This window comes from Arachis hypogaea, chromosome 12, assembly GCF_003086295.3.
Source record: "Arachis hypogaea cultivar Tifrunner chromosome 12, arahy.Tifrunner.gnm2.J5K5, whole genome shotgun sequence".
Lineage (NCBI taxonomy): Eukaryota > Viridiplantae > Streptophyta > Magnoliopsida > Fabales > Fabaceae > Arachis > Arachis hypogaea.
In genome coordinates, this window is record NC_092047.1 from 38,710,698 (window position 1) to 38,720,965 (window position 10,268).

Sequence of the window (10,268 nt, forward strand, 5' to 3'; positions counted from 1 at the left end):
TGATGTGCGGAAAACGATCCGACACAAAACTCACCGGCAAGTGCACCGGGTCGCATCAAGTAATAATAACTCACGGGAGTGAGGTAGATCCCACAGGGATTGAAGGATTGATCAATTTTAGTTTAGTGGTTGATTTAGTCAAGCGAATCAAGATTTGGTTGAGAGATTTGTGATTTGCAGAATTTAAATTGCATGGAAAGTAAAGGGAATGGGCAATTTGCATGAAATTAAAGCGAACTAAAATTCAAAGTGCTGAATCTTAAAGAGCAAGAAATTAAATGGCCGAAACTTAGAACGCAAGAAATGTAATTTGCAGAATCTTAAAGTGCAAGAAATGTAAATGGCTTGAATTGTAAAGGGAATTGGGAATTGGATTTGCAGAAATTAAACAAGAAAAAGTAAAATTCAACAAACAGAAGAGTAGAAGATAACTTGAATTGAATCAGATCTAAAACGGAATTGTAAATGGGCTTGAAAAGTATTAAACAGAGAATCGAAAATGGGAATCCAGATCTCACCAAGTCTAGATCTCAATGCCTTCCTAGATCCAACAAGAGCAATTGCAAAGGAAATGTAAATTACAGAGAAAGTAGAAGAAGAAGCAATTATCAGAAATTGAAATTCAATTGTGCAGTAAAATTAAACAAGATCCCAAGGTGAGATTGAAACAGAATTTCTTCAATTCTCCACCCAAGATCCGAAGCAAGAAAAGTAAAGAGTATTCAAGCAAGAACAAGGAAGAAGAGAGATCAATTCTCCTCCCCGAATTCTCTTGAATTAAAACAACAATGCCAAAATGTAAAAGTGAGCTCTCTACAAAACAACTAATCAAAACCCAAAAGAAAAGCTCCCTAAAAACTTAAATCCTATGCTATTTATACACTTTCTTCAAATGGTCTTCAAGCCTTTAATTGGGCCTTTGCTCTTGATGGAATTGGGTTGATAGAGGCCTTGGTTGATTGCTCTTGGAGTTTGGAGAAGGATCGAAGTGAACCGGGTTTGGAATCATGAAAGCTTGAGTAAAAGTTTGAGTAAAAGTTTGAGGCAAACTTTTACTCAAACTTTTCATATCAGCCACCCTATTTTGCTGCTACCAACGTTTGAGCTAAAGTTTGGGGTCAAACTTTTGCTCAAACGTTGGCCTCCCCTTGCGCACTCATGGCGCCAACGTTTGCCAAAAAGTTTGAGGCAAACGTTGGCGCAAACTTTTGCTCTCCAGGGTGAGTTGTTCATGGCGCCAACTTTTGCCAAAAAGTTTGAGGCAAACGTTGGCGCAAACTTTTGCTCTCCAGGGTGTTGATTTGTGATGCCCAAAAGTTTGCCAAAAAGTTTGAGGCAAACTTTTGCTCAAGCTTTTTGCCCAAAAGTTTGCCAAAAAGTTTGAGGCAAACTTTTGCTCAAGCTTTTTGCCCAAAAGTTTGCACAAAAGTTTGAGGCAAACTTTTGGTCAAGCTTTTTGCTCCCTGGTTCGTTTTCACTTATTCCAAAAGTTTGAGCTAAAGTTTGAGGCAAACTTTTGCTCAAACTTTTTGTCCTCTCTTCCTCCTAGCCATTCCTTCTTGCTTCAACCTTTCTCGAAGCTTTCTTCACCTATCATTAATAAACCAAACACATCAAAGCTATGCTCAAAATCATGAGATATTCATTCTTTCATAATATGTGACAATTATAGCATAAAACCTCATGAAATTGCATTAATTCATCTATGGTTGATTAAATTAAAGGAAGCATGAAAATCTACCCAATTGGCTTGCTTATGGCTCAAGAAAGTGCATAATTCAATTGAAAACAAAAGAAAAAGGCTAGTGAAACTAGGCTAAGATGACTTGTCATCACAACACCAAACTTAAAGCTTGCTTGTCCCCAAGCAAGGAAACTAATTATGCTCAGAGGTTCTTTCCATTAAGACGGATTGAAGAACAACTTGTCAGGTCCTGTGAGTGAAGTGATCAAGTAACAGTGGGGTGAACTCTAAATTATATGCTCATACAAGGGCTTCAGTGCTTACTAGTCCTCACATATTGGGAGTCTTAGGTCTTAGGATTTTCATCCAAATGGTATCATGGAGATCTCTTTATATGTAGTCACCTTGAAGCAGCTTATAGTTTCTGTGCTTTGGCCTCGACTCTAAGTGTCATGTCTCAAAGCGGCTCTTTAGATAAGCTTTCAATCAATACTCCTAAACCAGTTGGTTTTAAGGTATTAGGTGTTAAAGCACCCCTAAGGATTTACTTGCTCAAGCCTCTTTCTTTGACACAACTCAACTACAAGCATTTACTAGGCTAACAACTCTTTGAGTTTTGTTTCTTCTTTCTTTTTCTGCCTAGTAATTGATGCTCAGAGCCTTGGGCCATGTTCTTTTTGCTTTTGTATTTTCTTTATTTTCTTTTGTTTTGTTTGCTGCTTCTTGGATCAATAGATTTTTGAGAATCTCCACAATACTTCTTTGAACTTCATGTCCTGCCTATGAGCTCCCATGCAAGTTTTCACAAGCATGCAACCTCAATACATAATCATACAACTAGAACCACCACTTCTCCTAATCTTTTGCTTGCCTCAAGATTGTTTGATTACTCAATCCTTCTTTTCAAAGAACTTTCATGTGATGCATTTTTTTTGAAATATTGAGTGCAAACAAGTTTTGGAGAGTATGATGTTGTAAATGATCAAGCATCTTGCTTATTGAATTTCAGAAAAGAAACCATGCTAAATAGACAGATAATCAGGGGAACAAAACCACTCTCAATCATAGCAGTGTTTGATGTAAGATAATCACTTAACAATACAACTTTTTGGAGTTCGCTTGCTTTACTCCTCATCATCATCATTACTGATCCACACATTCCTCTTTCATTTCTTTGGTTGATGATGCTTAATCCTTCCAAAAGCTTGTATGATGCTCTGCAATGATATTGAAAGTTGCTTGTTCCCCAAGCACTTGAGAAATGGTTAGCATGCATGATTTATTTGTGGGCCTTTGTACTTACTTTGGTGTGGGAACACCAAACTTAGTACCTTGCCAATTGTTCTTGTTCATCAAACTAACCAGATGTGAAACTTTTTTTCTTTGCTAAAAGTAGTAAAACTGAAAACTAGGAAACAGCAAAATAGTTAACTAGTTTATCTAAATGCTTGAAGCTAGCATTATGCAGAAAGTGAGAATGTGCTTTATGATGGGATTTTGGTGGAACACCAAAGTTAGAATCCTTCATTCTCCCTTATATTATTTTGGTGTGCAACACCAAACTTAGCTTCTTGCAATATGGATAAAACTAATTAGCCTTTTTATTAAAATAGCTATGAAAAGAAAACTACCTCAGGTTGGGTTGCCTCCCAACAAGCGCTCTTTTATTGTCACTAGCTTGACATCCTTCATTCTGTGCTCATGGAAGTTGAGGCTTCTGTTGCCTTAGGTTTCCTCCTCTTGCTATGGGCTTCCTTCCCTCTGTTTCTCTTTCCATAGCCTTCTTACTTTCCTCCATGACTCCCTTCTCTTTCAACCCAGCATCCTTTTCATGACTCTTTGGGTTCAGAGTCCCCTTCTTCTCACCCAATTCAGCAAGGTTTTGAACCAGTTGTTCCATCTGCCTTTCAAGTCTTCTGAGTGAGGCCTCTTGGTTCTTGCTTATCATCTCTTGATGTTTCATTATTTCTTCCTGCTCTATTGCCATCATTTCTTGAATTTTCATGAACCTCTCCATCAGCATTTCTAGAATATAGATTCTTTGAAAGGTTGGAAGTGGTTGTGGCTGTGTCAATTGTGGTGGTCGATGAAGGTCATTTTGGGCGAATGGTGAGGTAGGATGGGGTTGGAAGTGTGTGTGATTGTTGTTGTGGGGGTGTGTTTTATGTTGATTTTTGAAGCTGGGATTGTTGCAGTTGAAGTCCCTTGGTCTTTGGTTTTGGTTCTGAACCCCCCTCCCATTAGAATGAGTTCTCCAAGGTGGATTGTACACATCATTCTGAGGCCTGTGTTGGAGCACGCTATAGTGATTTCTTGGAGATTGTAGTTGCTCATGGTTAATGACCCCAAACCTGTGTTCAGCTTGATTACACCCATATGAGCTTTGAGTCAGGTTGTATGTATGTACTACAGCATGTCCCAACTCAGTGATTTTTCTGGCCATCATGTCTAGTTGTTGTAGAGTCTGCTGATGTATCTGCTTGTTTTGGCTTATGACTGCACGAGCACCTTCAATTTCTTTCTCTTGTGTGAATGGATGCACTTCTGCCTCTGGCTTAACAACTCTCTGTGATGGGTTCAACTTGACTAGGAGTTCACTCATCAGTTCTTCCCATCCGATAATGCTTCCTTGTGGAAAAGCTTCAAACCATTGGGCAACATCATTCATGGCTATGGATAGTTGCTTCGAACTATGGGTTACATTATCATCCAAGGTGGGGATATTACTCTCATGATTGCTAGAATTTGTTGAGTTCCCCTCCATGATCTGCACAGTTACAAACAATTCAAGTGATGATTGAATATTTTCAAGCTTAGAATGTGATTCAGAAGATTAGTTGACACAATGTGTCAAACAGTTAATAGGCTTTGAGAGAAAATCAGAAGAAAATTGCTTTTGTTGTACAGAACAACAAGAAACAGACACAGAACCAGAAAAGCAATGTACTCTACTGAGAGAGCAAAGTTATTTTTAGTTTAGGCAAAAATTCAAACAGTTAGTGGGTTAGTCAAAATTAGAGAAAAATAAAGAAAAAGTGCTTGATCTAGATCACCACCTCACTTAATCATTGTCAATCTAATCAATCCCCGGCAACGGCGCCAAAAACTTGATGTGCGGAAAACGATCCGACACAAAACTCACCGGCAAGTGCACCGGGTCGCATCAAGTAATAAACGGGAGTGAGGTCGATCCCACAGGGATTGAAGGATTGATCAATTTTAGTTTAGTGGTTGATTTAGTCAAGCGAATCAAGATTTGGTTGAGAGATTTGTGATTTGCAGAATTTAAATTGCATGGAAAGTAAAGGGAATGGGCAATTTGCATGAAATTAAAGAGAACTAAAATTCAAAGTGCTAAATCTTAAAGAGCAAGAAATTAAATGGCCAAAACTTAGAACGCAAAAAATGTAAATTGCAGAATCTTAAAGTGCAAGAAATGTAAATGGCTTGAATTGTAAAGGGAATTGGGAATTGGATTTGCAGAAATTAAACAAGGAAAAGTAAAATTCAACAAACAGAAGAGTAGAAGATAACTTGAATTGAATCAGATCTAAAACGGAATTGTAAATGGGCTTGAAAAGCATTAAACAGAGAATCGAAAATGGGAATCCAGATCTCAGGACTCAAGAGACTAGATAACCAAGTCTAGATCTCAATGCCTTCCTAGATCCAACAAGAGCAATTGCAAAGGAAATGTAAATTGCAGAGAAAGTAGAAGAAGAAGCAATTATCAGAAATTGAAATTCAATTGTGCAGTAAAATTAAACAAGATCCCAAGGTGAGATTGAAACAGAATTTCTTCAATTCTCCACCCAAGATCCGAAGCAAGAAAAGTAAAGAGTATTCAAGCAAGAACAAGGAAGAAGAGAGATCAATTCTCCTCCCCGAATTCTCTTGAATTAAAACAACAATGCCAAAATGTAAAAGTGAGCTCTCTACAAAACTACTAATCAAAACCGAAAAGAAAAGCTCCCTAAAATCTTAAATCCTATGCTATTTATACACTTTCTTCAAATGGTCTTCAAGCCTTTAATTGGGCCTTTGCTCTTGATGGAATTGGGTTGATAGAGGCCTTGGTTGATTGCTCTTGGAGTTTGGAGAAGGACCGAAGTGAACCGGGTTTGGAATCATGAAAGCTTGAGTAAAAGTTTGAGTAAAAGTTTGAGGCAAACTTTTACTCAAACTTTTCATATCAGCCACCCTATTTTGCTGCTACCAACGTTTGAGCTAAAGTTTGGGGTCAAACTTTTGCTCAAATGTTGGCCTCCCCTTGCACACTCATGGCGCCAACGTTTGCCAAAAAGTTTGAGGCAAACGTTGGCGCAAACTTTTGCTCTCCAGGGTGAGTTGTTCATGGCGCCAACGTTTGCCAAAAAGTTTGAGGCAAACGTTGGCGCAAACTTTTGCTCTCCAGGGTGTTGATTTGTGATGCCCAAAAGTTTGCCAAAGTCAAAAAGTTTGAGGCAAACTTTTGCTCAAGATTTTTGCCCAAAAGTTTGAGGCAAACTTTTGCTCAAGCTTTTTGCCCAAAAGTTCGTTTTCACTTATTCCAAAAGTTTGAGCTAAAGTTTGAGGCAAACTTTTGCTCAAACTTTTTGTCCTCTCTTACTCCTAGCCATTCCTTCTTGCTTCAACCTTTCTCCAAGCTTTCTTCACCTATCATTAATAAACCAAACACATCAAAGCTATGCTCAAAATCATGAGATATTCATTCTTTCATAATATGTGACAATTATAGCATAAAACCTCATGAAATTGCATTAATTCATCTATGGTTGATTAAATCAAAGGAAGCATGAAAATCTACCCAATTGGCTTGCTTATGGCTCAAGAAAGTGCATAATTCAATTGAAAACAAAAGAAAAAGGCTAGTGAAACTAGGCTAAGATGACTTGTCATCACAACACCAAACTTAAAGCTTGCTTGTCCCCAAGCAAGGAAACTAATTATGCTCAGAGGTTCTTTCCATTAAGACGGATTGAAGAACAACTTGTCAGGTCCTGTGAGTGAAGTGATCAAGTAACAGTGGGGTGAACTCTAAATTATATGCTCATACAAGGGCTTCAGTGCTTACTAGTCCTCACATATTGGGAGTCTTAGGTCTTTGGATTTTCATCCAAATGGTATCATGGAGATCTCTTTATATGTAGTCACCTTGAAGCAGCTTATAGTTTCTGTGCTTTGGCCTCGACTCTAAGTGTCATGTCTCAAAGCGGCTCTTTAGATAAGCTTTCAATCAATACTCCTAAACCAGTTGGTTTTAAGGTATTAGGTGTTAAAGCACCCCTAAGGATTTACTTGCTCAAGCCTCTTTCTTTGACACAACTCAACTACAAGCATTTACTAGGCTAACAACTCTTTGAGTTTTGTTTCTTCTTTCTTTTTCTGCCTAGTAATTGATGCTCAGAGCCTTGGGCCATGTTCTTTTTGCTTTTGTATTTTCTTTATTTTCTTTTGTTTTGTTTGCTGCTTCTTGGATCAATAGATTTTTGAGAATCTCCACAATACTTCTTTGAACTTCATGTCCTGCCTATGAGCTCCCATGCAAGTTTTCACAAGCATGCAACCTCAATACATAATCATACAACTAGAACCACCACTTCTCCTAATCTTTTGCTTGCCTCAAGATTGTTTGATTCCTCAATCCTTCTTTTCAAAGAACTTTCATGTGATGCATTTTTTTTGAAATATTGAGTGCAAACAAGTTTTGGAGAGTATGATGTTGTAAATGATCAAGCATCTTGCTTATTGAATTTCAGAAAAGAAACCATGCTAAACAGACAGATAATCAGGGGAACAAAACCACTCTCAATCATAGCAGTGTTTGATGTAAGATAATCACTTAACAATACAACTTTTTGGAGTTCGCTTGCTTTACTCCTCATCATCATCATTACTGATCCACACATTCCTCTTTCATTTCTTTGGTTGATGATGCTTAATCCTTCCAAAAGCTTGTATGATGCTCTGCAATGATATTGAAAGTTGCTTGTTCCCCAAGCACTTGAGAAATGGTTAGCATGCATGATTTATTTGTGGGCCTTTGTACTTACTTTGGTGTGGGAACACCAAACTTAGTACCTTGCCAATGGTTCTTATTCATCAAACTAACCAGATGTGAAACTTTTTTTCTTTGCTAAAAGTAGTAAAACTGAAAACTAAGAAACAGCAAAATAGTTAACTAGTTTATCTAAATGCTTGAAGCTAGCATTATGCAGAAAGTGAGAATGTGTTTTATGATGGGATTTTGGTGGAACACCAAACTTAGAATCCTTCATTCTCCCTTATATTATTTTGGTGTGCAACACCAAACTTAGCTTCTTGCAATATGGATAAAACTAATTAGCCTTTTTATTAAAATAGCTATGAAAAGAAAACTACCTCAGGTTGGGTTGCCTCCCAACAAGCGCTCTTTTATTGTCACTAGCTTGACATCCTTCATTCTGTGCTCATGGATGTTGAGGCTTCTGTTGCCTTAGGTTTCCTCCTCTTGCTATGGGCTTCCTTCCCTCTGTTTCTCTTTCCATAGCCTTCTTACTTTCCTCCATGACTCCCTTCTCTTTCAACCCAGCATCCTTTTCATGGCTCTTTGGGTTCAGAGTCCCCTTCTTCTCACCCAATTCAGCAAGGTTTTGAACCAGTTGTTCCATCTGCCTTTCAAGTCTTCTGAGTGAGGCCTCTTGGTTCTTGCTTATCATCTCTTGATGTTTCTTTATTTCTTCCTGCTCTATTGCCATCATTTCTTGAATTTTCATGAACCTCTCCATCAGCATTTCTAGAATATAGATTCTTTGAAAGGTTGGAAGTGGTTGTGGCTGTGTCAATTGTGGTGGTCGATGAAGGTCATTTTGGGCGAATGGTGAGGTAGGATGGGGTTGGAAGTGTGTGTGATTGTTGTTGTGGGGTGTGTTTTATGTTGATTTTTGAAGCTGGGATTGTTGCAGTTGAAGTCCCTTGGTCTTTGGTTTTGGTTCTCAACCCCCCTCCCATTAGAATGAGTTCTCCAAGGTGGATTGTACACATCATTCTGAGGCCTGTGTTGGAGCACGCTATAGTGATTTCTTGGAGATTGTAGTTGCTCATAACTTTGTTGCTCATGGTTAATGACCCCAAAACTGTGTTCAGCTTGATTACACCCATATGAGCTTTGAGTCAGGTTGTATGTATGTACTACAGCATGTCCCAACTCAGTGATTTTTTTGGCCATCATGTCTAGTTGTTGTAGAGTCTGCTGATGTATCTGCTTGTTTTGGCTTATGACTGCACGAGCACCTTCAATTTCTTTCTCTTGTGTGAATGGATGTACTTCTGCCTCTGGCTTAACAACTCTCTGTGATGGGTTCAACTTGACTAGGAGTTCACTCATCAGTTCTTCCCATCCGATAATGCTTCCTTGTGGAAAAGCTTCAAACCATTGGGCAACATCATTCATGGCTATGGATAGTTGCTTCGAACTATGGGTTACATTATCATCCAAGGTGGGGATATTACTCTCATGATTGCTAGAATTTGTTGAGTTCCCCTCCATGATCTGCACAGTTACAAACAATTCAAGTGATGATAATATTTTCAAGCTCAGAATGTGATTCAGAAGATTAGTTGACACAATGTGTCAAACAGTTAATAGGCTTTGAGAGAAAATCAGAAGAAAATTGCTTTTGTTGTACAGAACAACAAGAAACAGACACAGACCCAGAAAAGCAATGTACTCTACTGAGAGAGCAAAGTTATTGTTAGTTTAGGCAAAAATTCAAACAGTTAGTGGGTTAGTCAAAATTAGAGAAAAATAAAGAAAAAGTGCTTGATCTAGATCACCACCTCACTTAATCATTGTCAATCTAATCAATCCCCGGCAACGGCACCAAAAACTTGATGTGCGAAAAACGATCCGACACAAAACTCACCGGCAAGTGCACCGGGTCGCATCAAGTAATAAACGGGAGTGAGGTCGATCCCACAGGGATTGAAGGATTGATCAATTTTAGTTTAGTGGTTGATTTAGTCAAGCGAATCAAGATTTGGTTGAGAGATTTGTGATTTGCAGAATTTAAATTGCATGGAAAGTAAAGGGAATGGGCAATTTGCATGAAATTAAAGAGAACTAAAATTGAAAGTGCTAAATCTTAAAGAGCAAGAAATTAAATGGCCGAAACTTAGAACGCAAGAAATGTAAATTGCAGAATCTTAAAGTGCAAGAAATGTAAATGGCTTGAATTGTAAAGGGAATTGGGAATTGGATTTGCAGAAATTAAACAAGAAAAAGTAAAATTCAACAAACAGAAGAGTAGAAGATAACTTGAATTGAATCAGATCTAAAACGGAATTGTAAATGGGCTTGAAAAGCATTAAACAGAGAATCGAAAATGGGAATCCAGATCTCAGGACTCAAGAGACTAGATAACCAAGTCTAGATCTCAATGCCTTCCTAGATCCAACAAGAGCAATTGCAAAGGAAATGTAAATTGCAGAGAAAGTAGAAGAAGAAGCAATTATCAGAAATTGAAATTCAATTGTGCAGTAAAATTAAACAAGATCCCAAGGTGAGATTGAAACAGAATTTCTTCAATTCTCCACCCAAGATCCG